The 24467-nt window shown below is 52.3% G+C and overlaps 1 protein-coding gene across 2 annotated transcripts in view; it reads right to left on the reverse strand.

Annotated features, from left to right (window-relative positions):
* SYT2 (synaptotagmin 2) overlaps window positions 1-24467 on the reverse strand; it is a 125613-nt gene that overhangs the window by 37710 nt on the left and 63436 nt on the right. The window contains exon 1 of one of the 2 annotated variants that reach the window (XM_017896486.1): window positions 14517-14706. The exons of the other annotated variant lie outside the window; for it this stretch is intronic. The gene's annotated coding sequence lies outside the window, so the exon portion shown is untranslated. Of the gene's footprint in view, window positions 1-14516; window positions 14707-24467 lie in introns of those variants that run through there. 2 annotated transcript variants of the gene reach the window in all.

The raw sequence follows: 24467 nt of genomic DNA on the forward strand, positions 1-24467 counted from the left end.
TGCTGAGTCTCTATTTTGGTTGCTCAAGTTTTCAAGTTCTCATTTGTGGGTATCTGACCGCATCCTCCTCTCAGAAGTCAGCAGAGTCTAGCTGTTCTTCCTCTAGCTGCCACTCCCATCCTGTAGATGACAACACTGGGATGTGAAGAGGTGAGGTTGCCCAGACTCCCCAAGGATGTCCCAGCCAAAACCTACTCCTAGTGTGGTGGCTTACGCCTGTAATCCCGGCACTTTGGGAGGTTGAGGCCAGCCTGGGCAGCACAGTGAAACCCCATCTCTACAAAAAATTTAAAAATTCAGCAGGCATGGTGGTGCATGCCTATAGTCCCAGCTACTCAGGAGGCTGAGGTGGGAGAATCACTGGAGCCCAGGAGTTTGACATTAGGTGAGACCTAGCCATGCCAGCGGGCCAGCCAAGCGGCCATACCCAGCAGGCAGCTGGGCGGGCAGGTGAATTGCTCAGAAGTGACGCCGGAAGTCACTAGCACAAAATAATAATCCACTGGGGAGAGTGTGGGCATAAGAAGAAATCCAGAGATGGGCTTCTAGAAATATCAGCATTTGGAGGATTTGTAGAGAAAGAGGAAAGCCAGGGAGATTGGGGAATGACCAGGAATGGGAGGAAAGCTCTGAAGAACAGAAAAGGACTCCATGGCGATAGAGCTGTCACACTGGAGGGGCAGGCAGGGGCTGGGAGGGGACAGGGATCCTTCTGGGGAATTTCTTTGGTGATTACACAGGTGCATATACTCATAAGTTGTGCACTTTGCTGAATTTAAGTTATAACTCCATCAAAAGAAAAACGAATGTGCAGAGCAGAAAGAGCCGGGGGCTGACCCCTGGCTCCCACACACTCTGGCTTGACCAGGTGCTGGAGGACACCATGGAGAGAGGGAACACAGACCCTAATGGAGCGCCGTGCATCCCGTCGCCAACCGGCTTTCCCATGATGCACAGGCGCTTCTGCTGAGAACCACAGGGCAAAGGCACCTAGAACCAGGCAGCCACTGAGGAAAGGCTTCCTGGAAGAGCAGCAGGCGGCCCAGGTTTAGGAGGAGATGAGGTGGGCTTGGAAGAGACTGTCCAGTCTCCAGGCAAGAGACGTCCACCTGGGTGGGTGTCTGACAACCACAGACCATGATGGGACTCCTCACAGCCACCACCCTGACAGCTGACTTGGGAAGGTGATGACACGGCCAAACACACTCCTGGCTCCAGAGACGCCATCATCTGGGACCCTCTCCACAGAGCCTGACCTAGGGCAGGAAAGCCTCCCTGGTCCAGGACACCAGAGGCCTCTAGGTTTTCCCTCACAGCAGCGGAAGCATCGTTCCGCACCACGGGCCCCAACAAACATTTGAGAAGGGGCCGTTGCCCTGCCTAGCAGTAAAATACACAGGGCTCTGGCCTCCCTGCTCTGGGCCAGAGGAGAGGGGGAATGGAAGTGGGCAGAGGACTGTCCTTCATACGACCACTGGTGACAAACACTGTGTCCTGCAGAGCACGGCCCAGAATAAAGCACCTCCACCCACACACATGGCATTTGGCAGCTGCAGGTCCCAGCCCCACACCATTTCTGAAGGTCGACACATAGCACATATCACAGCTGAGGAAACTGACAGTCAGAGAGAGGAAGGGACTTGTCCGAAGTGACAGAGTAAGAAGCCTGCCTCCCAATCCAGTGCTCTTCCAAGCTGGCAAAATCCTGAGCCTCAGAGAGGCTTAATGAGCTGCCTGCCTACCAAAGCCGGCATAGGTGAGCATCTGTGGCTCTCTGGAACCGCACAGCGTTCCCATCACCCTGCGGATGACCCCTGCTTGGAGCTGTAACTATAAATGGAATTCCCAGGGTAGCTCCCATCAGACCCTGACTCCCTGGAGCTGGCAACAGAGAGAGCCGGCATGTAACCGTCCCTGTAGACGGAGCTAGCGTGCATCAGGGTTTCTGATGTTCTGCTGCAGGCTGACTTCGCACTTGAGAAGCAGGAACGACTTCAGTTTTTTTCTAGCAGCTTCTCAGCTCTTCCCAGTGGCCCCTCCCCCAAGCAAAGTCCCCTGAGAAGAAAAAAATCACACCACATCTTTGTGGATCAGCGATGCCTCTGCCCCCACCCAAGACACCATGCATGGTTCCTCATGAAGAGTGACTTGTGGCTCCTTCGCAGCAGTGAGGGCTGGAGGCAGAAGATGGATGAACCCACTGCTGGGGTCTCCTCTCTTCATGTGAGAAAATAGATTTAGGCTGAAACTGAAGGAGGGTTTTTGCACAGTCAGCACCACCCATTGATGGGTTCGTGGTCCCAGGAGGTAATGAGTGCTCCATCATTGGGAGCATTTAAGCTGAGGTTAGCACACTATTGGGAGGGATGTTATAGACAGGACTCAGGTAAGGGGACACAGCGTTGGCCTAGATGAAACTTGAGGTCCTCCTTCCAACCCTGAGAAGAAACCCTGTCTCTACTAAAAATACATATAAATCTCTGACATCTCTATCCCAGTCCTTGCTGCCGAATGGCCTCATTCGCCAGGCCCTGCTGGTTTGCCAGGCAGTTTGTCCTCAAGGAGAAGTAGCTGCCAATTATGTGGGGACCATAAGAGTTTCCTTTATGACATCACCACTCTGCAGGAAGGGGCTGAGGTGGGATAAGAGGGGAGAAACAAGGCCAGACGCGGTGGCTCAAGCCTGTAATCCTAGCACTTTGGGAGGCCGAGACGAGCGGATCACGAGGTCAGAAGATCAAGACCATCCTGGCTAACCCGGTGAAACCCTGTCTCTACTAAAAAATACAAAAAGCTAGCCGGGCGAGGTGGTGGGCACCTGTAGTCCCAGCTACTCGGGAGGCTGAGGCAGGAGAATGGCGTAAACCCGGGAGGCGGAGCTTGCAGTGAGCTGAGATCCGGCCACTGCACTCTAGCCTGGGCAACAGAACGAGACTCCGTCTCAAAAAAAAAAAAAAAAAAAAAAGGGGAGAAACAAGATAGAAGGCGGCACCTGAAAAGGGGCCAGCTCCCGAGGGTCTGGAATCTGCAGTGTTGCCACCACTAGGTAATCTGTGGGGCACACTGCTGGGGGGTTCTGAGGAATCCACGTCTGGGCCCAGAAGGGAAACAGCCCAGTTCCGGCCTCCTGACTGGGGTGAGGGACTGTCAGGGAAAAATGAGCCCAACCTAGCTCTCTGAGGTTCGTTAGAGAAAAAGGTGAATGTTGAAGACGTGTCAGGGCAGGCAACTCATTAAGCCCACGGAGCTTAAAAATAGTGAGACACGCAGGCATTGGGGGATGGAGAGCTGGGGCTGAGACTCCGGCTCATCACACTAGAGGCAAGAACAGCAAACCTGGGAGAGACTGACTCTATAACCAGTGGAAGGAAGGCTGCATAGCCATCGCCGGATCCCTGGGTAAGCTTGGAGCACAGTCCTGCTGGAAATGTCAGACCCTGTTCTGTCGATGAGAAGACTAAGCCCAGAGGAGGGCGTTCCCAGGCATTATCCAACAGGCTCGACTGTTCTCCATGCAGGGGAAGAGAGAAGACACAGAGACACAGAGCTGCCCCGGAGGAATCCAGAGCCCAGCTGCCCAGGGAGGCTCCACCTGATTTCCCTGGGGTCTGGGCACCCTCTTAAAAGCCCTTTATGCCATCTTTCCTTTCAGTCAAGTGACGCAGGCTTTGGGACCAGACAGCCTTTGCTCAAATCCTTCCACTGTTATCTCCTGGCTTGGTGGCCTTGGAGGCATTATTTCCCTGTCCTGGATGTGCTTCCTCTTCTATAAAGCAGAGACACTACAAATTCCCACCACAGAGGGGTAAATGCACCATCCTGTATGTTATGTGCTTGGCACAGGACCTGGGGTGCAGGAGGCACTCTGACCGGTGGGATCCAGGAAGTAAGGAATATGGACTAAATGGAGGGCCAAGGAAAAGTTTACAGGATGTGGCCTTGCAGTTGGAAGATGCAGACGTGCCTCGCTTGGTGCTGCCAGGTTGGGTTTGCAGAATGCAATGAATGCTCTTGCTGACCAAGGATGTGGAAAAGTGAACTGGGGAATCATGACCTAGGGGAAGCCACTAGGTCAAATACTGATCCCTATTTAAGTCAACTAACATACGCTGGGTACCCAGTGGCTGCCCAGCACTTTCCCATAAATGATCCCAAACCAGGATCTAGGTAGGCCAAGCCTCCAAAGGCGGCTGGGTAGATCAATGGAATGACGGCTGCAGTGACTCCAGAGGGAGCAGGACTCCAGAGAAGGGGAGCCGGGGAAGACTGAGGGGATGTGTAGGTGAGGTGGCTCTCTTCTGCCTGAGAGAATAGACAGTCCTCAGCCCACACCAAGGGCTCTATAATAGAAGGGAGGCCTAGGGTGGGTTCTCCCCTCTCCCCGTCTTCATCCCACTCAGCCCCTACCTGGCCTTGAGCACACTGGGTGGGAGAAGTGTTGCCAAGCACAGCAGTGACCTGAGGCCCTGGGCACCCATCCCAGCTTAGCTCCCCAGGAGGCTCCGGTTGCTGAGGAAGAACATAGAACTTATATAGGATGGGAGAGCTGGAAGGAAACCTAGGATCAATTGTTCCAGTCTCTAAATGCACGCTGGGGAAACCCAGAGACAGAGAAAGGAAATTACTATCCCTTCCAAGCCAGTGAGAGAGGCAGAGCTAGAATCCAGGGCTCTTTCCATGATATTCCACCTCCCATCTCAGCCCTGTCTCTTAGGAAATGCCATGTTGAAGCTTTAGGTATCGGAGAAATTTAACTGAGGCTCAAAGGGACACAAATTCCCGAAAGCCACATGGTGAGTCAGACATCGAAATGCAAAATGTCTGTTCCTTTCCCAGCATCCAACAAACTTTTCTTGGGCACCTACTACAGTCAGGCTGGGAGCACTTTCAGACATTCTCTCACTTAAACCTCCATGTGGGAGCAAGCTGGTGGCAGAGTGAAGGGCCAGAGGCCAGGGTCCAAATCCTGGTTGTCTTAGCTGAGTTTCCTTGGACAAGTCCCTTGATGTCCCTCAAATGATGCCTCCATTTCTTCACTTTTTAAGAAGGGATACATAATAGTACCTACCTCATAGAGTATAGTGATAATTAAAGGAGATTATCCATACAAAATACTTAGAACAGAGCCTCATAATATAAATATACCATTTAAAAATAAGTATGCCAGCCAGGCATGGTGGTTCATGCCTGTAATTCCAGCACCTTGGGAGGCCAAGGTGGGTGGATCACCTGAGGTCGGGAGTTCGAGACCAGCCTGACCAACATGAAAAAACCCTGTCTCTACTAAAAATACAAAATTAGCTGGGCGTGGTGGCACATGCCTGTAATCCCAGTTACTTGGGAGGCTGAGGCAGGAGAATCGCTTGAACCTGGGAGGCGGAAGTTGTGGTGAGCCAAGATCATGCTATTGCACTCCAGCCTGGGCAACAAGAGTGAAACTCCATCTCAAAAAAAAAAAAAAAAAAAAGTATGCCATTTGACAATCCTAGGCATATACCCAAGAGAAATGAAAACACATATCCTTATGAAAATCCTTCCACCAATGTTGATAGCAGCATTATTCAGAGTAGCTGAAAAATGGAATCAACTAAATGTCCATCAACTGATGAATGGAGAAATAAAATGCAGTATATCCACACAATGGAATGTTATTTGGAAATAAAAAGAAATAAAGTACCGATACATGCTTCAACGTGGCTAAACCTTGAAAGCATTATGTGAGTGAAGGAAGCCAGTCACAAAAGACCATGTATTATATAGTTCCATCTAAATAAAATATCTAGAAGGTGCAATTTCATAGAGACAGAAAGTAGATGATTAGTTGGCTAAAGCTGGGAGGAACAGAAGAATCAAGGGTGAGTGCTAATATGTATGGAGTTCCTTTTTAGGGGTGAAAAAATGTTCTGAAATTAGATTGTGGTGATGGTTGTGCAATTCTATGAATATATTAAAACCTATTGAATCGTGCACTTAAATGGGTGAATTGTATAGTATGTGAATTGTATCTCAATAAAGCTGTTTTTAAAAAGTAAATATATATTTATGAACTTTTATAAATAAGATAGTAAATCATATCCATTCTAATTTAATGATAAGGCTCAGAGCGAGTCAGCAACTTGCCCAAAGCCCCATGGCTAGTAGGCTGCAGGACCTGACTTTGGACTTTGTGTTGTTTGGACTCCTTGTCAGGAGTCTGACAACACAAAGCCTGACTCCTGTCAAGTTCCTAAGACCTGATCCAGCCCAGACTCATGGAGAGCAGGTCTGCCCTTATGTATCTTGGGGAAAGCCTCCATTCCCTGTCCCAATGAGGCCATTCAAGAAGTTCTCCCCGTTCTCTAATCTAAACCCATCCAACTTACAAGGGATGATGTTCAGGGGGATTTGAGGTCAGGAGCAGCATCACAGGAGACAGGCACTGGAAGGGAAACCTACATTTCTAGCCAATTCTGGATGTCTTCTTTAGGGAAGCCTGGGGAAGGGGGCAGATGAAATACAGTGGACTTCAAGACATGAGCCCATAGTTGATTTTGGGGGTGACCTTGCCCAAGAAACCTCATCTCTGGGGTTCTTGGTAAGATGATATTCAGGAAGAGGCTCTGGGGAAAGCTCCAGAAGCAGACATTTCTAACTCTTTTTTTTTTTTTTTTTTTTTTTTTTGAGACGGAGTCTCGCTCTGTCGCCCGGGCTGGAGTGCAGTGGCCGGATCTCAGCTCGCTACAAGCTCCGCCTCCCGGGTTTATGCCATTCTCCTGCCTCAGCCTCCCGAGTAGCTGGGACCACAGGCGCCGCCACCTCGCCCGGCTAGATTTTTTTGTATTTTTTTAGTAGAGACGGGGTTTCACCGTGTTAGCCAGGATGGTCTTGATCTCCTGACCTCGTGATCCGCCCGTCTCAGCCTCCCAAAGTGCTGGGATTACAGGCTTGAGCCACCGCGCCCGGCCAGAAGCAGACATTTCTAAGGCCATTTCTAAAGTGGCCTTCCCTCTGCATACTCACAACTCACCCCCAATGACCAGGTGGGAAGTCTGTAGGGCAGTGGGAATCACTTGGTTGCTTGCTTGGGTATGCACAGGCTGGCCACTCCCATGGCTCTTGGCAGAGGATACTGGGGCCAAACCATGAGGCCCTAACCTAACCATCAATCCAATACTGTGAGCAGGTCAGACTGGCTCTCCCTCCCAGTCAGGAAGGAGGCAAGAGGAGGAAGCGACAAGGGCACTAACAGTCAGGGTCCTTGTCTTACCTGGCAGGAAAGATGCTCACTGTGATATTGACTCAATGTGCTGCTTCCGGTCAGCCCCTGCCTGCCTCCCTGCACTGTGGATAGTCTGGTTGCAGGTGGTAGGGGGAAGGAACTCCCACTTTTGACAACCCAGGGAAAGTATCACCTCAGTCTGTCTGGGGCTCATGGCCAGGGTGTCCCAGCTTGAAGGAGAGGTTCTCCTGCCCCCTTCTCTGCTTGTACAACTATAGACTGCATTCAGAAACAAGCCTTCTCCCTTGCTAAAGAGCATTAGGAGATACAAAACCACCATCCTTTTTCCAGGTGAAATAAGGAAGAGAAAATGAGGAGGGCCATATTCAGCTCAGAGCCACCCAGAGTCCAAGTGGCCTCACTGGGAGAGCAGTCCACTGGGTCTGGTGCCATTGGGAGAAAGCCCAACATGCCAGGACCTCAGCCAGAAAGCCAGCATGTACTCCAGAGCAGGGGCAGGAAGAGGCCAACCTGTGCATCCGCTATGCTCACTGGCTTTTTCAGACCATCATCCACCTCATTTGATTCCAGGACATCTTGGGAGAAGTGAGGAAGACAGGCATCCCTCTCCACATTTTTTAATAGGGACCACTGAGGTCCAAGAGATAGGGAAAACCCGCTCGCCTGGGGCGATGTGCAGTAACTTAATAGTGGGTTCACTGGGTTGTAGATTCTCCTCATTAAAGCCAATCATATCCCTGCCTTGCCCACTCCCAGCTCTGCTGCTAAGTTTATCTACAAAATGTCCGTCAGTTTTCAGAAACACCATAATAGCACTCTTTATAGCACTTGATAGCGAAATCTTTATAACACAGTGTGTCAGGCACTGCCTATTCTTAGAGCTATATGTAAACAGTCATACATCAAATCCTCATGCCAACCTGATGGCAAGCTATTTCATTTCCATTTTACAGATGAGGAAACTGAGGTAACAAGTGTTTAAATAACTTAGCCAAAGTCCCACAGATAAAAAACTGGAGGAGCTGGCATTTGAATACAGGCAACCTAGCCCTAGCATGTGAGGTTTAACCACTGCACAACAGTGCCAAGCACATACAAGTACAAGGCTCCACATATTCCAAGTCACACTAAGACATGGACTAGAGGCCGGGCAGATGGTTCACACCTGTAATCCCAGCACTTTTTGAAGGCTGAGATAGGAGGATTGCTTGAGCCTAGGAGTTCGAGGCCAGCCTGGGAAACATGGTGAAACTCTGCCTCTACCAAAAAAAAAAAAAGAAAACAAAGAAAAATCTCCCAAAACAAAAATTATCCAGGCATGGTGGTGCACACCTGTAGTCCAAGCTATGTGGGAGGCTGAGGTAGGAGGATCACCTGAGCCTCAGGAGCTGGAGGCTGCAGTGAGCCATGATCACACCACTGCACTCCAGCTTGGGCGACAGAGTGAGACCCTGTCTCAAAAAACCTGAAAACTAAACCAAAAACCATGGACTGGGGCACAGCTCAGGACAAAGTACGCATGCAGGAAGTCCACGTAAGTCCAGGAGCTGGACTGTGCTTTCACCCAGGCACCATGTGCTGGGGGCGGGGACGGGGGACAGGCTGCAATCTGTCTCTGAGCAGCCGGCTGCCCTCATGTCCCAGCCCAGCCGAGCAGTGGGGAGCAGGTTGAAGGCAGGCTTGGAGCTGGCAGGCTCGGTCTGCCCTGCTGTGAGCGGCAGCTTTGAGAGACTCTCCTGCCGGTTGCTCATAGGTGCTGCAGTATCTCTCCTGGCTGTAGGGCTGGCTGGGCTAAGGCAAGGCCAAGGGCCCTCCTTGCCCCCTCTCACCCTCTGCCCCTCCCTCAGTGCCCGGGGCCAAACTAAGGGCTGAGGAAGCTACTCTGGCTTTCTGGTCTCCAAGGACTGCCAGCCCTGATGATCAATTTGGTGGCTGTGGGACCAGGTTTAGTCTTGGGTGGCAGCACTGACCTCCAGGAATGTCACTGTGGCCCCTTCAGGGACAGTTAACAAACCTGGCTCATTCCCAAGAGAGTAAGGAAGTCCAGTGGATCAGCTCCCACAGTTGTCTACCTAGCAGATTTGCCAACAGCAGGCAATTCCCCCGGTAGGAAGTCCTTCCTTGTACCTCACATGAGCCCTTCCTGCTGCAGTATAGCCCCATTACCTTCTACTAGAAACCCTTCTGCTTCCAAATGCACCCTTTGTTAAATTGCTAAGCTGTGATTCCATGAGCAACGCAGCCATCACAAAAGCCATTGAAGCAGACGGCAGCTGCTACAGGGTTCAAGAATTCCACTCCAGCTGGAGAAAGGCTGTGGGCTCTGCCCCTCCTCTCCTCCCTCCCAGCCCCTCCCCAATCGCAGGACAGACAGAAAAGAGGAGCAGGATGTGGAGAAGAAAAATGGAAAGATAACAAAACAAAGGCAGAAAAAAAAAAATTCACAGCCTCTCTTGACCTGCCAAGGACTTTTTCCACATCTTTCCCTAGGCTCGGGGACCCAGATAAGGAAGCGAGCCTTTCTCACAGCTTCTGCAGCTTCTGCCTGAGAGACCCGCTCAATGGGCCATCTGCTCGGAGGCCTTTCTGCAAAAGCTTCAAAAGTTCCATTTCTCCAGGGAGCTGGAAGCTGGGGAGGTGTCAGCTCCAAACAATAAGGGAAATTTATTAGGGATCAGGGCTTCCGGGAGGATGGTGCCTGCAAATGGGGCTGGATGCACTCCGAGATACAAAGGGTTATTTAATGTGGAACATCCAAAGGCTCCTTTAGAAGTCAAATCCTCACAACCAAGGCCCTACATGCTGCAGTCTTCCTTTTCAGAATGACTCCCCACCACCCTACCCTGTTAGCCCCTACCCACCCCATCCCAAGTCAGACTTATTCCCTATCCTTTGCCACTGGGCAAATATTGACTTTCTTTCACTCAGCCTTGTCAATGGAAGTGAGACCACTGGGGCTGACTATTGTCTCCCTCCTCTCTCTTCTCAGAGGGCAAAGCAGACTGTCAGCCTCAACAGCTCTGAGCAGGGGCCAACTGAGACAAGCTGAGAAAGCAAAGCGTGGTCTTGGAAGTAATATTTCTGTCTTTTGGTCTTTTGTCTTTCTGTCCTCCCTCCCTTCCCCAAGCCCATCTGGGTTTATTTTTTTCACATTTGGCTATCCTGCTGCCCTGTCTGGCTCAAGAGCAGCAGCGTGGCATAGCTGGCATAACTGAGAGGGCTCAGGCCTGGGAATGCAAGTGTCTGATACCGGGTCACCTTATGCTAGTTGTTTAATTTTCTTGGGCTTCCGTGTTCTATTCTGCAAAATGGGAAGGTTGGACCCCATGATTTCAGTATCTAGATCAGGAAGTTCCTTCCTATCAGGACTCATGTCCTTTCTGCTGCAGTCAAGGCATTTTACCTTGTGCTCTGATTTTAGAAAAGATGGAAAATAACTGCTTGGTGCTTAACAGGGAGGAAGGAAAGAGCATTGGACTGATGGTCTACAAGGCCCAGCAAGCGCCATCGCTGGTGCTAACGTGCTGTGTGGTCCTGGGCAAGGAGCTCCCCCTCTCTAAGCCTCAGTTTCCCCATAATCAAAACAGAGGGCTGGATGAGATGATCCCACAGTCCCTTTCAGTGCCTCGTCCTGCCGTGCCACTCATCTAACACATCCCTGTGGAAGGCGATGTCCCCCGCTCCTACAGCCTTTTCTCCAAGGCTGCATCTCACAGGCTTTCCTCATGACTAACCTTGAATGGAGGGATGCCACGCTGCTGGCTCATGTTCCCTCATCATCAGGAGCCTTTTGTCAGCCACACTTCCCTCAGACTCATGCTTGCTTGGCCTTTGGCCTCTGTGGATGAGCTCTTCCTTTCTCCAGGCCCCATGACAAAGACCAGAGCATGCAAACTCCTGGAGCCTGAGGCCAGTGCACAGCAGGAGGACGACACAGAACACTGGGGCATTTTGGGGGAGCGTGTGCATGGTGACAACTGCAGGACTGTGAACTGTATCCCTGCTCCTCTAACTTGAGCCCTCTCTGTGATAACATAGAACCTCAAAAGCCCATTCCTTGTACATTAGTCAATATCACACTAGGGACTTCCTATTCCAGGTTGGTAATACTCCCTTTTCACAGGTGAGATAATTGAGGCTCAGAGAGGCTGATAATTTGCCTGAATTCACAAAGATATTAAGGAGCAAGCCAAGATGGGAACCTAGATATATCTATCTGCAAAGCCTTTGCTTTTAAACCATCAGCACTCTTACTGAGAAGGTGAGGTCATCGCCTTTCCCCAAGCTGACTTACAGGACTGGAATCAAAGAGCAGAGAACACCCAAAGCCTGAACGACTCCAACAAACCTCCCACCTCACCCCACGCCACCCCACCCCTCCCCACCCAGCCTCGGCAAAGGCAGAGCCAGAAGGGCCATGGATCAACAAGGCCAGAAGGACTTTGGGTCATCTAAACTAAGCTTTCACTTCACATACGAGAAAACTGAGGTCCACAGTGGCGTGCGACTTGCCTAAGGTCACACAGCAAGTCTAGGGTAAACCTCAGTCCCGGCCATGGGGTCCTGGGAATCCTCCTCCAGGTTGAGTCAGTCCCTTTGCCACTCCATCCACCTGGGTGTAGACATGCCTTCAGCCACTGAAGGGACATCCAGCCTTATCCCTCTCTGCTTCTCAGTTGGTCCATTTCTAGAAGGTTCAGGCAATGGAGTAAAAGGCCCATTTTGTCATAACCACAGAGGTGTGGCAGAGAGTGGGGAAGGAAGAACCAAAGGAAAACTGGTGTGAGCTTATTGGAAAGTCAAGCAGTCTCTGTCTCCCATGAAGTTTCTACTGCAGAATGGTCCTAATGGTCAGAGACAGAGAGACAGTGCTGACGTTCCTGTTCTGTAGCGAAGCTTTGAAGATGTTAGAGGAAGATCACACTGCAAGTCCACAATCTTTCCCTGCTCCCCATGGCCACTGCTCACAGCTGCCCTGCCACCTGCTTGCTACACGGCTTGTATTACTATTAACAATAGCTACCACTCATTGAGGACTTAGACAGCTCAGCACTGGACCAAGTATTTACATATGCTTCTTGTTTAATCCTCACAAAATCCCTAAAATACCACCACTATTCTCATTTTGTTTTGACTACTTTGTAACTGAAGCTCAAAGATATAAAGTAATTTGCTCAAGGTCACACAGCCAATAACCAGTAGAGCCAAGGCCTCCTGGGGACTCCCTCCAGGGGTGTGCTGGGCTTTGAAATTCATACACAGTATTTGTCTCAAGTTGTCTCAACTCTGGTGACAGAAGTGGGAGGGCAATGCATTGGAAATTCTGGAGTCCACCTGCTCCCATTACCCAGCCAAGCCCACTTCCTGCTACTCAGACACCAGCCCAGAACTGCAGCCACAAAACTGTGCCGTTGCAAGGGCCTGAGAAGTTATCTAGTTCTACCTTCTCAATGTACAGGGGAGGAAAGCAAGAAAGGGCCTTGCCCAAGGTCACACAAGGTCACACAAATTGGAGGCTGAGCCTGTGAATTAAACTCAGCTCTCTTGTCTCAAACTGGGACTCATCCACAACACCCTAATGCCCAGTAAGAAGCTAATGTCTCATCTCAACTGAAGACAGAACCAGAGTTCATCCCAAAAAGGAGTTAGATTAGACTTTCCTATGGCAAGGACTGTCACATTGCACAATGAGGTGCTCTAGGCTATTGCAGTGGAGATCTTTCTAAAACAAGAGGATTCCTTCAGATCTTCCTTATCTGAGGTGGATGCAGCTCTGTCTGGAGGTAGAGAGCAGACAGCATGACCTTGTGAGGCCCTTGACATCACCCTTTAACCTATGGTCATCTATCTGTCACAGCAAACCTTTCCCCAGGGAAGAATCTGTCCTCTGCAAAGAGGATGTGTAATGCTGGAAAGCCAGCCTTTCTCCCCATCAGCTGAATTCTGAGAATGGGGAGAGATGACCAATGAACAGGCTGAGGGTGTCACAGCCCTGCTACTTTGGGATGGGGGGTGCAGTAGGGGAGCTACAGTCTTCCCAGAGGCTAGGTCATTCTACCCAGCTGCACCCCACCCCCATCCTTCCAGTGGGTGATACCCGCAGGGTGTTGGGGCTGGGAGAAACCTCAGATACCTTAAATTCCAAACTCAATTTTCCAGATGAAGATACTGAGACCCAGAGCGTGTCAGTGAGTTGCCCAAGGTCACAGGACAGGTCAGAATGGAAGCTTTCGGACTCTCCCTGGGGCGCTGGGTTCACAGTTCCACCTTGCCACCCCCTGCCCAGGAAGTGAGCACTGAATTCACTTAAGAAAGGCCAGTGACCAAAGGCAGCGATTCCCAGGTAGAGGCTCGGGCAGGCATGCCCATGAGCTTGTCCCCCGCGCACCCTCCCCCACCTCGTCCCCATTCCTGTCTTGGGCACCATGCGCCTCCATCATCTTGAGATTCAGAGAGGTGCAGCGGCTTGTCCAAGGTCACACTGCAAACTGAGTAGGGCGCTCGTTTCCACTGCCTAACTGCCCCCTCCCATCGCCCACTCGGGTCTCTGCAAGCTTGCCAGGATCCCCGGGAGCCTGCTTCCTCCAATGCACAGAGCCGTGGTGCGTGTCAAAGTGTGGGAAAGTTCCTGGGAGAGGAAGGGGTGGAAAATGCAGCCGCGCATCCCAACTCTGGACGGCTGCGGCAAGGCGGGGGGCTCAGAAAGGCAGCCAGCCCTGCGCACCGCGGATGCCTCCGGCACACCCCACTCTGCTCCAGGGGCTCCCCAGTGTCGTGCAAGCGTGGTCTTCCAGGTCCTCAGCGAAGCAGGCGCGGCGGGGTCCCACGCGCCCCGCACCCACTTCTCCCCGCGCGCCCACTTCATGCACCTCCCCACGCCCTTCCCACGGTTTTTCTGCGGCGAGGCGCCTTCGCTTCCCCGCAGGTCCCCGATCCCAGCACTAAGACACCGCGGCTTCTCTTGCCTTCTCTCCGCGTTGGACCCTGGCTCTCCGAGGGGAGAAACAGGTTGGGGGCGAGGGGTTCCCGAGATAATTCAGGACACCTCCCCCGGATCTAGCCAGGTAATTCCAACGCCCATGGATTTCTGGATTACAGTTCCCATCAAGGGCTCAGTCCTGTGCTTAGTTTATCCCACCGTGAGCGCCAAGCCCCAAAAGTCGGAGTGTCCCTGTTTGGCGACCCCGCGTCTGCCCGCGCCCCAGGCCCTAAGGGTGGCCACTGTCGGTCGAGGCGCGGCTTCGCTCGGGACTACTGGCTGCCCTCGTGGGGTGCCCTGCCTGGGGTTCCCTCTTACCCTGGGACGTTCCGGGCGAGTTCAGCCTGCGCTGGTGGAGAGGGCGGGGCGGGGACGCCTGGGATCCTGAAGTTCAGGTCCCTCTTCCCACTTCCCCGCCGGCCCTGCCGCTGCGGCCCTCGCTCCCGCGATTCTCTCCCTCTCTCTCTTCTCTTCCTCTCTCTCTCTCTCTGCAGTAGTAACAACCTGATCCCGCTTCCCCCGCCCGCCAATTGAGATGCTCCTCACATCCGCCTGCACACAGCGCGTGCGGCCCCTCCGAGGGCGATCCCCGCAAACTGCGACGAAGGGCCCCCCGCCCCAGGCAATCCCCGCTGCGGGAGAGGCCGCCTCCGCGCACCCACAACCCCCTTCTCCAGTCCGGACTGCCAGCGGAGGAGGAAAAGGGCGACAGGGGAAGGGGAGGTGTGTGCGGGAGGGACTAGGCTGGGGGAGAGGGGTTTAAACTGGCGCTGTCCTACAGAAGTTTGGGGAGGGCGGGGCCGGCTCCGTGCCCCCGGAGCCCTACGGGACTCCCCCGATTCTGCGGAGGAGTCCCCGCCAGCTCCGTGCACCCCTGCGACACTCCCCACCCCACCCGCCAGCCCCGAGTTTACAGCCTCTCAGGTCCGGGGATTGGCTGGGGGGAGGGGACACCGGGGAGGGGACCCCCTGGCTGTAGGGAATGGCGTGCGGGCGGAGGTGGGAGGGAAACGATTTGCTTCAGGAGATACGGATGAAGGTTTCCCTGAGTCAAGGGAGAGAAGGGAGGGAGAAGAAGAGAGATGGAACAAAAGGTAGACGCTGGAGGGGAAGGGGAGCTGGGGAGTTCGCCCCGAGGACTCAGACAGCCCTCGGTCCCCAGCCTCAGTCTGTCCCAGAGGGTGAGGTCAAGGCTGGTGCCAGGGCTCTTCACGGGCCACCTGGAGAGAGGAGAAAGGGGGATGGAGGGGTACGGGGTTGGGGGAGAGGAGGAAGAGCGTCTGCTGGCACAGGACCCTCTGCCTGCTCCCAGATAGGAACCCAGCAGAAGGGCTCTGCCATGGACCCAACACCTCCCACCTCGCAGCTCTGCTTTTTCCCACTTAGGAAGGCAAGGCTGACACCCACTGTGAGCACCAGAAAGGGGCAGGGAGGACCGAGAGCCCGGGCGGCACTCCTGTGCCTCAGTCTCACCCTTGGGCCGCACCCTCAGTCCCCTCAACCTCACCTCGGGGCCCCAGCTGGCCAGGTGGGATTTCTGCTGCTGTCTGGCCATTAACCACCCCTGACCTTCCCAGCTCCACCCTATCCTCGCCCTCTCCCCTCAACCTCTCCTTCACCCTCCTCCATGCAGCTGCTTTCTGTTTGCCTTCTGCTCTGCACACTCAGGACCGGGACTAGAGCTTGGTGTTTGACCCAGGAGGTGATATTCCTCACCCCCCACCCCCCACACACAAAACCCCTGTGTGCATGTATGTTGGGGGGACAGTCATTCAGGGCTTTCCAGGGCTTCTCATCCCTACAGAGTCTGGGGAACTGGGAAATTCCCAATACCCACAGTGAATCCCCCTTCCTCCCCTCCTCTAGGCATCCCCCGCCCCAGGACATAGACCTCACTCCCGAAGCCTGGGACTGCAGTGTTGCAGCACCCGCTGCTCCTGGCTGGGCTGGAGCCTCTCTTCAGAATGGCAGCAGCTCGCTTGTCACAGACCCTGGACTGCATAAAAGCTGATTCAGGGATTTCCGGGCTGCTGGTCCTGTGGGGGAGTGTGCATCTGCATACCTGGGTGTTGGGAAGGGTGTGTGCGTGTGTTCATGTGTGGGCTGGGGGAGAGGAGCCATGCCTGAGACCCTCTAGTCAGGTCTGCTGACTCCTCACTGTTCTTCAAATGGAAAATGGGACCTGGGGTAAAGGGCTCAAGGTCAGATGCTCAGCAGGAGGGCACCGGGTTTTCCCCCCACTCTGGTACACTCCCGTAACCTACCCCACCACGCCACCTCACACCGAGGAGGGGACCTGTCACCTGAGATGGGTATGCAGACTGAAGAGCAGTACCTGCTGCTCCTCTTCAGTTTCTCCCTGGGGAGAGAAGTGCTTCTTTTGCTAGGAGGGAGGGAGGATGGGACTGAAATTTCATTCAGCAGGCTGGATTCAGGTTTGACTTTGGGATTTCCTGATGCTAAGGGTCTGGGGCAGCATCCTGCTTGACAGGGAAAGCTTATGCCTTCACGATTGGAATGTAATGCTGCTTGCATGAAAAGGGATGGATGAAATGACCCCCAGGGTTCCTTCTGATAAAATGGACCAAGAGTCGCCTGAGCCTTACGCAAAGCTGCCTCCAGTGAAATGAAGTCTAATTACAGAAAATAAAGCAGTTCTCTAAGGTTATGTCTGCTCCTTCTGAAAATTCCGTGTTTAATGTCTATGCTGCCTCCAATGTGCCCTTTCCCCTCTTGGGCAGAAGTGGAATTCTGATGGCATGTGGAAGGATCGGGTGACATTTGCACAGGCAGCGGCTGGGCCAAAATGGGGGAGGATGGAAACATGGTGGGTCCCTGGAGAAAACACAGCTGTGCTTTACTCGGAGCCCCCTCAGGCCTCAGAGGACCCTTCCCCTGATAGGGATGACAATGACAGCCTGACAGTCTTAATTTCACTTGATTCTTATTGACTTCCCCAGGAGGCAGCAGGGTGAGGAAGGGATAACTCTTCACTCCATTGAGGCACAGGGAGCCCCCAAAGGGTGGATGACTCACCCAAGGTCCTGACGTAGGTTAGGGCATGGAGCTGGGTCTTGTGAGTCTACATAGGCTGGGTGTATATCTTGAGCTCCGCCCTCCTCCCCAGGTGCTCCTTAGGTCCTGACTGCCCATCCTACCTTTTCAGGCTTCCTGCACCAGCATCTCTAGATGCAGCCCTTACCCACCTTCCAACTTCACCTGGCACTGCCCACTCCCTCACTGTCTCCTTGCAGGGCCCAAAGGGCTATGCTCCTTCCTGCTGCAGAGCTTTTATACATGCTGTCCTCCGCACCCCACTACACCAGGCCAACCCCCTCCATCCTGCCAGTCCCAGTTACCTAACCCCTCTCCCTGTGTGCCCTGTGCTTCTCCTCTGCAGCCCTCATCACACTTATCCTTCCTTGTTCTAGTCTCCCCCCAACACTAGACTGTAAGCTCCAGGAGGGCAAGGACCCTGCTCACCTAGCTTACTGGCCCAGAGTAGGCACTCAGTAAACACCTCAAATGCTGCATCCTCAAATCCTTGTGTTGCCTCTGTATGCTGTATGACTACAGGCAAATTGCATAACTTCTCTATGCCTCAACTTTCTCACCTGTGACATGGGGATTTTGATTATAAAACAGACTTTTTGTAAGGATTAATGGGATAATGTATATAAAGAGACTAGTGCAGTGCCATTCTTGGCATAGCAGTGTTGGCCTTGCTGGGGAAGACAGAAGGCTGAAGGAATAAGGGAAGGAGCCTCTTACTCCACCCTCAGCCTTCTCCCCCAGGGTTCTGACTATCCCTCCCTTCCCGGACCCCCAACTCTGTCTCCTCCGTAGCCTCACCTCACTTAGTGGCTCCTGAAATCCTAACTTCTCCCTCTAGGCTTACTGGACAAGGTGGACAGCAGCTGAAGCCAGTTCGTCCCCACTGAGGCTTTGCCTCTCCAGGTCCGTAGCCCAAGCACAGGATTCTCTGCACTGTCCCTGGGTTGGCCTCAGGTGTCAGCACAAACAAACCCCAGGCCTAGAGTTGTGGTAGCAGGCATTGGCAGATGGTGGCCAGGGTAGGGTTGGGAGACTTTACCCTCCTTCATGAACTCTATCAGCATCCTCCCCAAAGTCACCTCCAAATAAGTCCACAGACTAAAATAAAGGCCCCTTACCTCCCTTCCAATGAGATGGCAACTCCTAAGCCCCTCCTCTACAGAAATGCTGGAGCTGCCCTGGAACTCTGGGCTCTAAGCCAGTGCTGCAGGATCAGGCTCCTGTTGCCCATATGTTTCCAGGGCCTATAGAGGGAAGGGTCATGTTAGGAAGAGGTGCCTCAAAGAGTACTTTTGCAGTCTCCTGGGTCAGTTTTCTGTGGCTGTTCAGGTGCCCTCGTTTCTCTCTGAGCAATCTAGGCCTTAGTGAAGGCTGCTGCTTGGGAGGCTGGCGGCCCCTTCCCCCCAGCCATATTCCATGAGCACCCCCAGCAGCCGAACCCTACAACAGTAGCTGAGGCAGACCGCCTGGGCAGTGTGAAGGCAGCCTTCCTGGAAACCCCAGCCCTACCCCCAGGCCCTAGCTGAATGAGGAGTGAGAGAGGAAGAGGGGAAGGGAGAGAAGAGGATGCTTGAGAAGTTGATGTAGTTCTTCACCTTGACCGAGTTCCCTCCCCACTTCAGACCTGTCCAAACAAAATAATGGCTCTCAGTATTCCCTTCCAGAAACGCAGCAACAAGATTTCTGCAAAGAGCCTCTAAATCTTGCAGTCACTACCATGACCATCACTAGTGCTAAGAGAGACCCTCTCCCTGCTCCTCCTCCCCCTCCTCCCACCCCCTCAAAATCACTGAGCCATGGGAGCAGCAGCTCTTAGTGCTTGTATAGAGCCATAAGACATAGAATCATTGGATCTCACAGTAATTCTGAGCATTAGCATGGATACCATGATGGTTCAAATACAGGCTCCGAAGCCAGACCGCTGGGAGTAGAATCCTGGTTCTGCCATGTAGCAGCTGTGTGACCTTGGTCAAGGCACTTCACATCCTATGCCTCATTCTTAAAATGGAACAGAAACAGTATTTACCTCATACAATCATTGTGAATATTGCATGAGTTAATACATGTAAAAAACTTAGAACATCATCTGGACATAATAAGGGCACAGTAAAATGTTTGTTTGCTTATTTGTTTTGAGACGGAGTCTTGCTCTGTTGCCCAGGCTGGAGTGCAGAGGTGTGATCTCGGCTCACTGCAACCTCTACCTCCTGGGTTCAAGCGATTTTCATGCCTCAGCCTTCCAAGTAGCTGGGACTACAGGCATGCACCACCATGCCTGGCTAATTTTTGTATTTTTTACTAGAGATGGGATTTTGCCATGTTGGCCAGGCTGGTCTCGAACTCCTGACCTCAAGCCATCTGCCCACCTTGGCTTTTCAAAGTGCTGGGATTACAGGTGTGAGCCTGTAACTTCTATTATCTCTGCTTTGCAGATGAGGAAACTGATAAAAAAAAAAAAAAAAAAAAAAAAAAAAAAAAAAAACCTACTGGTTATTTAGTGCCTGCTATGTACCAGGCAGTTTATACATATTGCGTGGGGCAAGGCATCCAGGATGGGTTGCAGCTGAGACTGAGATGCATACCTCAAACCCAAGGCATCTGCTGGCATCCATCTTCCAGAGTATGGATTTGCATCCACTGGGTTACCTGGGAGCTAAAGAGGAGTTCCCCGGGGGGAAAAACTTGAAGCGTTTTCACAGCCAGGCTCCAGACATACAGAGAGGTTTTTGGCAGTTGTTAAGTAGGGGTTATTGTCAAAAAGAAAGAATTAAGCTGACAAAACAAGTGAGTCTGCACAACAGGGCTTGAGGTCAGACAGCGAGACCCTCCAGCTTGGGCAGAGTGGCTGGCTCTTGACCTTGTCGGACCCAGCGATCCTGGGAAGAGGAGTGGCTGCGTGTAGAATGAAAGAGCTGTCTCGAGAGCAAGCTCACTAAATCTAACACTTCAAGGCCCAAGCAACCTGCTGTGCGACTCTGCCCCTCCAATGATCACATCACCTAGGGAGGGACTGTTCTCATTCTCTCTTTGAAAGAAGCTGCTGAGCAGTTAAGGCTGCAGAAGATTGAAAGCCTTGACAGCCAGGCACATCAGCAGGAGGAGCAGGGCCCAGGCATCAGAGACCATGCAGCAGCTTTGGACAGTGGTGGTGCCGGAGGAACTGGAGACATTGAAACCAGCATCAAGTGGCAGCCCAGACAGTATGAGGGTGTGTACATGAGCTTTACAGGTCTCCAAGATCACATGCTGGTATGAAGCAGATCTGGCAGAGACAAGATTTCCTGCAAGAGCAGGTAGGTGCCTAGAGTTAATGCAATTCAAGTGTTGAGATGATGATACTGATGAGGCTGACAGCAATGGTGACAGGAAGCACACATTCATGCTTACTATGTGCCAGGTCCTATTTTAAGGGTTTCACATGAATTTATTTACTTCATACTTACAACAACTCTAGGAGACAGGATTATTCTTATTTCTATTTTCAAGATGGGAAAACGGAGGTAAAGAGAGGTATAACAACTTGTCCAAGGTCACACAGCTAGAAATGGGAAGATGCAGGATCTGAACCTCATCGTCGCCTCCTGAGGCCGCACTCCAAACCCCTGTGCTATATGCCTTGCCAGTTGATACAGGTGCCCTCCTTTCTCAGCCATAAACTGAACAGCGTTGTAGACACTTGGATCCTACCTCATCCCTGTAACTACTTCATGAAACTGGTATTTGTCTCCATTTCACAGCTGGGAAAACTGAGGCCCCCAAAATGCAAATGACTTGCCCTAGTCTGCATAGCTGGGAAATGCCAGAGCCAGGATTCAAGCGCTGGTCTGTGGGGGCGCGAAAACCCATCCACCCTCTGGGGAGTGATGTGACCTGCCCAAGACCACACAGCTAACTTCAGTCTCCCAGGCTGCTGTCAGTCCAGCTCTGGTCTTCCCTGTACAAAAGCACAGATCTTCTCCATCCCCTCCGTAAGAGCTTTTTCCGGACATAGGGAGCGATTCCAAGTCCTCTCTAGATTCAAGCCAGACATGTAGGCCATCTAAGAACAGATGTTTGGCAGAGGGCCCCGGCAGAGGAAAAGAAAATTGTGGTCGGGTTCAGAGGATCCTCCCAGAGAATCCAAGAAGCCCAAATAATCAACTCCCCTATCTGTGGGTATGTAGACTGTAGTCTGAGGAATCTACCTGGGTGAGCCCCGTGTTCCAGGTACTCCTGTCCACCCGTAAGCCAGGGTTTCCAGCCTGCCTCAGAGGACCCCAGAAAGGGTCATGTGCTTGCATGCCGTGACATTTCCATTGCCACCTACTGGCTGGGCACATATATAAGGGGCATAGCCTATGTGTACATTTCTTCCAGAGTAGCTGGGTCTTTGGGGGAGAGAGGATCCAGCAAAGATCCCTCTGCCAAACATCCATTTCATATGCTTTTTTTTTTTTTTTTTTTTTTTGAGACATAGTTTCGCTCTGTCTCCCAGGCTGGAGTGCAGGGGCACAATCTTGGCTCACTGCAACCCCTGCCTCCTGGGTTCAAGTGATTCTCCTACCTCAGCCTCCTGAGTAGCTGGGATTACAGGAACACACCACCATACCTGGCTATGATATGTTTTTTATTGAATACATACTATGTGCCCTGCACTCTGCCTGGCCCTGGGATACAGAGTGCTGTAGGACACAATCCCTGCCCACAAGAGTTTGGAAGTTTGCTGGGGGAGACAGGCACATAAGCAGATAACAGTGCAGCATGGGGAAAACAGCAGGTATGCACAAAAGACAGTGGAGCCAGAGCCCTTGGAGCCTCCACGGGGGTGAGGATGAAGGAACAGTTGGAGGTGGCTTCTGAGTGGCTCTTGAAGTAAGTACACTTCTGATCTGATCCCAAGGAAAGGCAGTGTTCCTGGCAAAGGGAACATCTAGTGCTCCAGCATGGAAGCAGGAGGACACCGGGCACGCTGCCTGGAGGCACGGGGCAGAGTGGGAAGGAGGGGCCGGGAGTGGGGTGGGAGGGGCATTGGAGCCTGGATGCGAAGGGCCTTGCAAGCCGGGCTAAGGGGGTGGGGCTTCTGCCCACACAGGCAATGGGCACAGTGGAAGGCCTGAAGCAGGGCGCTGGCAGAGAGGGGGTGTTGCAGTAAGTCAAGGGAAAGCTAATAGCAGTCTGCACCATAGAGGAGCCATAGGAGTGGGAAGGAAGGGATGGATGTGCTTATCTAGAAGCAAGACTCCACACCATGTGGTTAATTGGGGGTGGGCGTGAGGAATAGAGAGGAGTTCAGGATGACTTCTGGATCTCTGGCTTGTGAAACGGGAAGGATGGGGACGTCAGTCACCAAGAGAGGAAGCACAGCGGCCGGTGGGAGTGGGGAGATCATCAGTTTGGGAGCCTGAGCCATATCCAGGAGGAAATGTCCAGCAGGCCCCTAGAAGTGTGGGCCTGGAGCTCAGAAAGGAGGTTGGACAGAAGACATGGAATTCATTGACTCATAAATCATACAGGAAAACTTGCTCTGAAGATGTTAAGAACCTCACACATGGCAGTGACTGGATTTGATTCCGGACTATTGGACTCACATGCTGGTTCATTCTTTCCACCTCAGCACATTCCTATCTATCAACAGTTATTACCTCACAACTAAGAAGCTACAAAAGGCTCCTAAACAATCTTTCTTTTTCCTAAAGCCTTCAGGTATAAGTTTCCATTCAGATATTATTCTACCCAGTTTACAGAATTGGAAAGCTGAAGAATATATTTAAATCAGTCACACAGCGGCCGGGTGCGGTGACTCACGCCTGTAATCCCAGCACCTTGGGAGGCCGAGGCAGGCGGATCACGAGGTCAAGAAATCGAGACCATCCTGGATGACATGGAGAAACTCCGTCTCTACAAAAAATACAAAATTAGCCGGGCGTGGTGGCGTGCGCCTGTAGTCCCAGCTACTTGGGAGGCTGAGGCAGGTGAATCGCTTGAACCCGGGAGGTGGAGGTTGCAGTGAGCTGAGATCATGCCACTGCACTCCAGCCTGGGCAACAGAGCGAGACTCCGTCTAAATAAGTCACACAGCAAGTCTGAAATGGTGCCTATCACAGCCAACCATTCAACTATCTCTGGGAGAGTTGTTCCCTCTGCAGAGAGTTGGTGGTGGCTGATGCCAGTGGAAGGGGCCCGAGGAGCCGCGTGTGCATCTGTTGAGGGAACAGCCATCGTCCCTTTGCCTTGGGTGACTGGCATCTGAGGATGGCTCCCTGGGGAGAAATAAACATATGTCAAGGCTTGTGGTGACGGCAGAAGAGGAACCCCTGGGGTCATGCATGGATCTGGGGTGGGGGTGACAAGAAGGGGTCAGTGGATTCAGCCTCTGTCTTCACTGTTCTTCAACTCTCACCTCTCCCTTTGAATTTGGGCACCTGCCTTTCTGCAGGAGGCCTGTCCCAGATCAACCTTCGAGCACCAATGTGTCTTCCCTATCTCCTGCATCTTTGACAGTAATGGAGTTAGTACACAGCGACAGGAACCAGTCCCCTGTGATGCAATAGCTGGAAGCTGGGGACCAAAGAAGGAGGCAGCTTGCTGCTGGGCCCTCTCAACTTCTCTGCCCAGCAGAGACACTTGAGGAGCTTAAAGGAAAGGTGCCCAGACCCATCTCCCAGAGACTCCCTCAGCTATCCTGGGAGGGGTCCAGGCATCAGTCATTCTCCATGTAGCCAAGGGTGAGGGGACCGCTTTGGTGGAAAGACCCTGGCTTCAAAATCAGACCCAGAATCATGGCTCTGCCTTGTGCTAACTGTGTGACTTGGATTAATTACTTAAACTCTCTGAGCTCCAGATGAGCTCCAGTTTCGTTTTCTTAAGGAACATTCATCACCAATTCACCTAAGATAACCCATTGCCCCTTAAAGTTTGGATTTCCTCCCAACCTAGCCTTTCACGCAAGTCCCCCAGCTCAGCGGCCCATGGAAAGAATGTCCCTCCCTGATGGCGTAAGTTTTTCCTTGTCTTTTTGCACGAGCGGCTTGACATCTCAATGCCACTATTTTCATTGAAAATCTCGATTGTCACCCTTTTCCAGCTGCACCCAGACAAAAGGCCCTTCTCCAAATGGCCCCACCTGATCACTCCAACTCTCGTGCCTCTGTCCCCAACAAGGAACCCCCTGAACCCTCCAGCCCATCTGCATCCTCATATTCCTGCATAGATTCATACTTCCCTATAGGTTCACAC

The sequence above is a fragment of the Rhinopithecus bieti genome, unplaced genomic scaffold (assembly GCF_001698545.2).
Source record: "Rhinopithecus bieti isolate Rb0 unplaced genomic scaffold, ASM169854v2 scaffold_24392, whole genome shotgun sequence".
In the NCBI taxonomy this organism is placed as follows: domain Eukaryota; kingdom Metazoa; phylum Chordata; class Mammalia; order Primates; family Cercopithecidae; genus Rhinopithecus; species Rhinopithecus bieti.